Raw genomic sequence first — 7,655 nt, 5'->3', positions numbered from 1 at the left:
AGGGGTACGGTCCAGAGGAGAGATGCTGGGTGCCGGGGGAGGACGTCTTGGACCCTTCCTTACTGTAGGAATTTCACTGTCTCCACCCAGATTGTCCTGCGCCTCATCCTCCGGGTCGTCCCAGAGGCCGGTGTTGGCAAGCTGCTGGAGCCGCCCGTCAGGAGGGGTGTACTGTTACGACTTCCTCCGAAGTTGGTTTCTCTCCTTGTTCGGGGCATACGGCAGTCGCCGTCACCGGCTTTCTAGCTGCCACCAATCTACGTTTATTTTTCTATTTGTTTTGTCTTGATTGTACACACCTGGTTCTCATTACGTTATAATTATTTTCCCTATTTAACCCTCTGGTTCCCAGTATGTTTTGTGCGTGTTTGTTCCTTGTTGAGTGTTATTGGACCGCTGTGTTATGATGTGTTTTCCCTGCGTGGAATTTTATGGTTGTTTCTTTTCAAGTAAAGTACGTTATTTTACTCAGTTCTGTGTCCTGCGCCTGTCTCCATCCTCACCGCTGCACACTGACACCTGACAGTGGGTGATATCGTCAAGGCTCCTTATCACAGTCGTTCCTCTCCCTACCAGCATTCCTCCTCTGACTGAAATAACAATAATAATAACCAACGTCCTGTCAACAGCAGATCAGACAGGAGAGAGGAGGAAGATGGCATGGAGGGAGACCTGATGAAATGATGGTGAAAAAGAGAGGGGTGGAGAAATAGAGAGCGTGAAAGAGTTACTTCTCAACCGCAGAATGAATGCGACAGGCAGAGAGAGAGAGAAATTACAACAGAGAGACAGATAGGAAGAGAGATGGAGACAGACAGACACACAGACAGACAGAGAGAAAGATGGAGCAGAGAGGGAGGAAGGGACAGTGACCAATAGAGACACCCAGAATGCAAAATATTTTCCTCAAAAGTGAGCCATAAAACAGTTAGAAAGAACGGGACTCGTAAAAACTCTGGATCGCCACACAACCCCAGTGTAGGAGCATTGTCATCGCTCACCAGCTGTGACAGAAGGGGTGGTAGATATTTGGTCCAGCGAGCCCTGCGAGAAATGTCCCAAGGCAGGTACAGACAGATGCAACAGTGGTAATTACAGGGTTAACCCTTTATAAAGGCCATTTGAAGAGGCCCCTCAAAGGCAAACCCTTCTTCTGCCTGTAAAATAGAGTCTCTCTCTACTGTGCCTGGGAACTTTCCATCATATTAAACTAGCGGATTTACTCCTTTGTTAATGGCACCTTCTTCACAGGAAATATCTAAGGAGTGACAGTTAATGACATTATCTGACACATTCCAATTCTGTTTTGTTGAAGGAGTAGGAGACGGGAGGAGATGGGAGGAGACAGGAGGAGACAGGAGTGGACGGGAGGAGACAGGAGTGGATGGGAGGAGACAGGAGTGGACGGGAGGAGATGGGAGGAGACAGGAGGAGACAGGAGTGGACGGGAGGAGACAGGAGGAGACAGGAATGGACGGGAGGAGACAGGAATGGATGGGAGGAGATAGGAGTGGACGGGAGGAGACAGGAGTGGACGGGAGGAGACAGGAGTGGACGGGAGGAGACAGGAGTGGACGGGAGGAGACAGGAGGAGACAGGAGTGGACGGGAGGAGATGGGAGGAGACAGGAGGAGACAGGAGTGGACGGGAGGAGACAGGAGTGGACGGGAGGAGATGGGAGACAGGAACAGCAGGCACACTCATCTTTCATCTCTACGGCAGTCTAAAAACGTTGTGTCATTATGTGGTATTGTGTGTAGACAGTTAAGATTTTTTTGTTTTAATTCAGCCTATAACACAACAAAATTTTGAATAATATGTCAAATGGTATGAACAATTTCTGAAGGCACTGTCAATAGGTTTCCATCGCATTTTCAACACTGCTGACAATTTTGTCACAAAAACTTGCGTTTGAATAGCGAATGTGCCCTATCAATCAATCAAATGTGCATACTGTAAAATCTCTGTGTTATATTTAAACACTCCACGGTTGCTCCAGACACTTACCTATAGCACATTCCTTCACACTCTGTCATTATAGACAGACGGACGGAAGGTCAAGTATGTCGGACGGACAGAGAGACAGCAAGAGAGACAGACAGGCATCCAGGCAGATAGACTGGCATGCAGACAGGCAGACAGGCAGACAGGCAGACAGGCAGACAGACAGACAGACAGACAGACAGACAGACAGACAGACAGACAGACAGACAGACAGACAGACAGACAGACAGACAGACAGACAGACAGACAGACAGACAGACAGACAGACAGACAGACAGACAGACAGGCAGGCAGCAGACAGACTCACTCAGATGACACTAACATTTGTTGTAGTAATCTTTGTATGTATCTCAGCTAGTCTTACTGTAGTAGATGTTCATGGTGTCAGTAACATGGGCTCCAGAGTGGCGCAGCGGTCTAAGGCACTGCATCTCAGTGCTCGAGGTGTCACTACAGACCCTGGTTTGATTCCAGGCTGTATCACAACCGGCTGTGATTGGGAGTCCGAAAGGGTGGCGCACAATTGGCCCAGCATCGTCCGGGTTTAGCCGGGGTAGGCCGTCATTGGAAATAAGAATTTGTTCTTAACTGACTTGCTTAGTTAAATAAATAAACAAATATATATACAAACATCATTTGCCAACAGGTACCACTCATATATGCATGTGTGTGAAGGATAGAAGTCATATCCTGGGAGGACAGAGGATGAGAAGACAAATCCCTCTCAACAGAATGTGATGAATGAGATGTCTGAGGGGAGCAAGAGAGCGAGAGAGAGAAGTGGACTCTAAATTACACAGCGCTTCTTGTCAACGGCTGTAATTATTACCCGTGAAGTGTGGTGATTAGACCAGGACACGAGGAAAGACACTGGTGTAAAAACAACACAGAAAAAGAAAATGAGTGAGAGAGAGGCTATTACAGCGAGTGATATTGTATCAGTAGACTGACACACCCCAAAAAGGGTTCAAAATGAACCCGTACCAAAATATGTCAATATCAGTCCATTAGGGCTTCCTGTGAATACACCCCTAAACGTAACAAATACATCTTTCCCCCACCCACCCACGCACACCATTCTCTTTCTGTTCTTGGCACTTAGTAGTGTTGTTGGCACTTGGTTGTGTTGTTGGCACTTGGTAGTGTTGTTGGTACTTGGTAGTGTTGCGTGGCACTTGGTAGTGTTGCGTGGCACTTGGTACTGTTGGGCGGCACTTGGTAGTGTTGTTGGAGCTTGGTAGTGTTGTTGGCACTTGGTAGTGTTGTTGGTTTGGTAGTGTTGTTGGTACTTGGTAGTGTTGTTGGCACTTGGTAGTGTTGTTGGTTTGGTAGTGTTGTTGGCGCTTGGTAGTGTTGTTGGCACTTGGTAGTGTTGTTGGCGCTTGGTAGTGTTGTTGGCGCTTGGTAGTGTTGTTGGCGCTTGGTAGTGTTGTTGGTTTGGTAGTGTTGTTGGTACTTGGTAGTGTTGTTGGTTTGGTAGTGTTGTTGGTACTTGGTAGTGTTGTTGGTACTTGGTAGTGTTGTTGGTACTTGTTAGTGTTGTTGGTACATGGTAGTGTTGTTGGTACTTGTTAGTGTTGTTGGTACATGGTAGTGTTGTTGGTACTTGTTAGTGTTGTTGGTACATGGTAGTGTTGTTGGTACTTGGTAGTGTTGTTGGTTTGGTAGTGTTGTTGGTACTTGGTAGTGTTGTTGGTACTTGGTAGTGTTGTTGTGTTGGTACATGGTAGTGTTGTTGGTACTTGGTAGTGTTGTTGGTACTTGGTAGTGTTGTTGGTACTTGGTAGTGTTGCGTGGCACTTGGTAGTGTTGTGTGGTACTTGGTAGTGTTGTTGGTACTTGGTAGTGTTGTTGGTTTGGTAGTGTTGTTGGTACTTGGTAGTGTTGCTGGTACATGGTAGTGTTGGTACTTGGTAGTGTTGTTGGTACTTGGTAGTGTTGTTGGTACTTGGTAGTGTTGCGTGGCACTTGGTAGTGTTGTTGGCGCTTGGTAGTGTTGTTGGTTTGGTAGTGTTGTTGGTACTTGGTAGTGTTGCGTGGCGCTTGACAAGTCTGTGGAAAGTAAATCCTCTAAATCAGCTGTAAGATCTGGCTGGCATCCTGCCAAATCAAACGCTGCTCTGTACCAGAGAACAGTGGCACAACACTATCAAATATACTTTATTAGTCCATACAAGATGGAAATATGTCTTCTGCTTTTCCCAACCCCTGTAACACAAGACAGACAGACAGACAGACAGACAGACAGACAGACAGACAGACAGACAGACAGACAGACAGACAGACAGACAGACAGACAGACAGACAGACAGACAGACAGACAGACAGACAGACAGACAGACAGACAGACAGACAGACAGACAGACAGACAGACAGACAGACAGACAAGCACAGTGGTCTAAGGCAGTGCCACCAGAGACTCTGGGTTCGAGCCCAGGCTCTGTCGCAACCGGGAGGTCAATGGGACGACGCACAATTGGCCCAGCGTTGTCCGGGTAAGGGAGGGTTTGGCCGGAAGGGATTTCCTTGTCTCATCGCGCACTAGCGACTCCTGTGGCGGGCCGGGCGCAGTGCACTCTGACCAGGTCGCCAGGTGTACTGTGTTTCCTCCGACACATTGGTGCGGCTGGCTTCCTGGTTGGATGTGCGTTGTGACAAGAAGCAGTGCGGCTAGATTGGGTTGTGTTTCGGAGGACGCATGGCTCTCGACCTTCGCCTCTTCCAAGTCCGTACCGGAGTTGCAGCCATGAGACAAGACTGTAACTACTACCAATTGGATACCACGAAATTGGGGAGAAAAAAGTGGTAAAGAAATAAAAAATAAATAAAAAAAGAGATATACCTGCTGGAGCGCGTGCTATATAAAGTATATAAATATAAAGTATGGCTCTCTCCACCTCGCATTGTACATGTACCCTACTGTTCAAAAGTTTGGGGTCACTTAGAAATGTCTTTGTTTTTGAAAGAAAAGCACATTTTTTGTCCATTGAAATAACATCAAATTGATCAGAAATACAGAGTAGACATGGTTAATGTTGTAAATTACTATTGGAGCTGGCCAATCTTTTAATGGAATATCTACATACAGTTGAAGTCAGAAGTTTACATACACTCAGGTTGGAGTCATTAAAACTCGTTTTTCAACCACTCCACACATTTCTTGTTAACAAACTATAGTTTTGGCAAGTCGGTTAGGACATCTACTTTGTGCATGACACAAGTCATTTTTCCAACAATTGGTTAACAGACAGATTATTTCACTTAATATTCACTGTATCACAATTCCAGTGGGTCAGAAGTTTACATACACAAAGTTGACTGTGCCTTTTAACAGTTTGGTAAATTACAGTAAATGATGTCATGGCTTTAGAAGCTTCTGACAGGCTAATTGACATAATTTGAGTAAATTGGAGGTGTACCTGTGGATGTATTTCAAGGCCTACCTTCAAACTCAGTGCCTCTTTGCTTGACATCATAGGAACATCAAAAGAAATCAGCCAAGTCTGGTTCATCCTCGGGAGCAATTTCCAAACGCCTGAAGGTACCACGTTCATCTGTACAAACAATAGTACGCAAGTATAAACTCCATGGGACAACACAGCCGTCATACCGCTCAGGAAGGAGACGCATTCTGTCTCCTAGAGATTAACGTACTTTGGTGTGAAAAGTTTGGTTTGCAAATGCACATGGTGACAAAGATTGTACTTTTTGGAGAAATGTCCTCTGGTCTGATAGAACTGTTTGGCCATAATGACCATCATTATGTTTGGAGGAAAAAGGGGGATGCTTGCAAGCCGAAGAACACCATCCCAACCGTGAAGAACAGGGGTGGCAGCATCATGTTGTGGAGGTGCTTTGCTGCAGAAGGGACTGGTGCACTTCACAAAATAGATGGCATCATGAGAAGGAAAAATTATGTGGATGTATTGAAGCAACATCTCAAGACATCAGTTAAAGCTTGGTCGCAAATGGGTCTTCCAAATGAACAATGACCCCAAGCATACTTCAAAAGCTGTAGCAAAATGGCTTAAGGACAACAAAGTCAAGGTATTGTAGTGGCCATCACAAAGCCCTGACCTCAGTCCTATAGAATATTTGTGGGCAGAACTGAAAAGCGTGTGTGAGCAAGGAGGCCTAAAAACCTGACTCTGTTACACCAGCTCTGTCAGGAGGAATGGTCCAAAATTCACGCAACTTATTATGGGAAGCTTGCGGAAGGCTACCCAAAACATTTGACCCAAGTTAAACAATTTAAAGGAAATGCTACCAAATACTAATTGAGTCTATGTAAACTTCTGACCCACTGGGAATGTGATGAAAGACATAAAAGCTTAAATAAATCGTTATCTCTAATATTATTCTGACATTTCACATTCTTAAAATAGAGTGGTGATCCTAACTGACCTAAGACAGGGCATTTTTACTATGATTAACTGAATTGAAATGTATTTGGCTAAGGTGTATGTAAACTTTCGACTTCAAGTGTACAGAGGCCCATTATCAGCAACCATCACTCCTTTGTTCCAATGGCAGGTTGTGTTAGCGAATCCAAGTTTATCATATTAAAAGGCTAATTGATCATTAGAAAATGCTTTTGCAATTATTTTAGGACAGCTGAAAACTGTTGTTCTAATTAAAGAAGCAATAAAACTGGCCTTTTTGGACTAGTTGAGTATCTGGAGCATCAGCATTTGTGGGTTCGATTTCAGGCTCAAAATGACCAGAAACAAAGGCCTTTCTTCAACTCATCAGTTATTCTTGTTCTGAGAAATGAAGGCTATTCTAGGCAATATATTGCCAAGAAACTGAAGATTTCGTAACGCTGTGTACTTCTCCCTTCACAGAACAGCGCAAACTGGCTCTAACCAGACTAGAAGAGAAGTGGGAGGCCCCGGTGCACAACTGAGCACGAGGACAAGTACGTTAGAGTGTCTAGTTTGAGAAACAGACGCCTCACAAGTCCTCAACTGGCAGTTTTATTAAATAGCACCCATAAAACACCAGTCTCAACGTCAACAGTGAAGGGGCGACTCCGGGATGCTGGCCTTCTAGGGTTATATGAGTTACAGGGTTATGAGAGTTATTAACCTAGCTTATATAATTGTCTCTAGGCTGAACTTGTAGCAAACATTTACATTTAACCTCAAAATCATGGTTATGGTCGTCGTTTGGAAACGAACCAAAGTCTCGGTTTCAATTTGAATTCAACTCTCTGTTTCAAAGAACTGATAAGAAAATGTGGATTTCTTAGAATCCTTTCAAACAAACATTCTCGTAGCGCCACTGTTTCCATGAACCTTGACTTAGGCCTACAAAGACCACGTAGCACAGTATCCTCAGGGGGTGGGTCAGAATCCCAGACGAATATAATGGAGATAGATGTGTCTGAACCGGAACATGTCTGTGTGACAGGAGACTCACCTCCTGGAGAGAAAGCTCTTGTTGTTTTATCTCAGCCCTGATACCCTGGAGCAGAGAGTGAGTGAATAGATGAACAGATCACTGCCCCCAAGGAGGAGTCATACACAGAGGAGAGAGGGCGGGAGGAAGAGAGGGGGCAGACCCACACACGCACCAGAGAGAGAGAGAGAGACACCACTGTCACTCAGTCTCAACAGGTACACGCATGATACAGACTTCACCAGACAGAG

The sequence above is a fragment of the Oncorhynchus gorbuscha genome, linkage group LG12 (assembly GCF_021184085.1).
Source record: "Oncorhynchus gorbuscha isolate QuinsamMale2020 ecotype Even-year linkage group LG12, OgorEven_v1.0, whole genome shotgun sequence".
Lineage (NCBI taxonomy): Eukaryota > Metazoa > Chordata > Actinopteri > Salmoniformes > Salmonidae > Oncorhynchus > Oncorhynchus gorbuscha.
Note: the sequence above shows the minus strand (reverse complement) of the source record.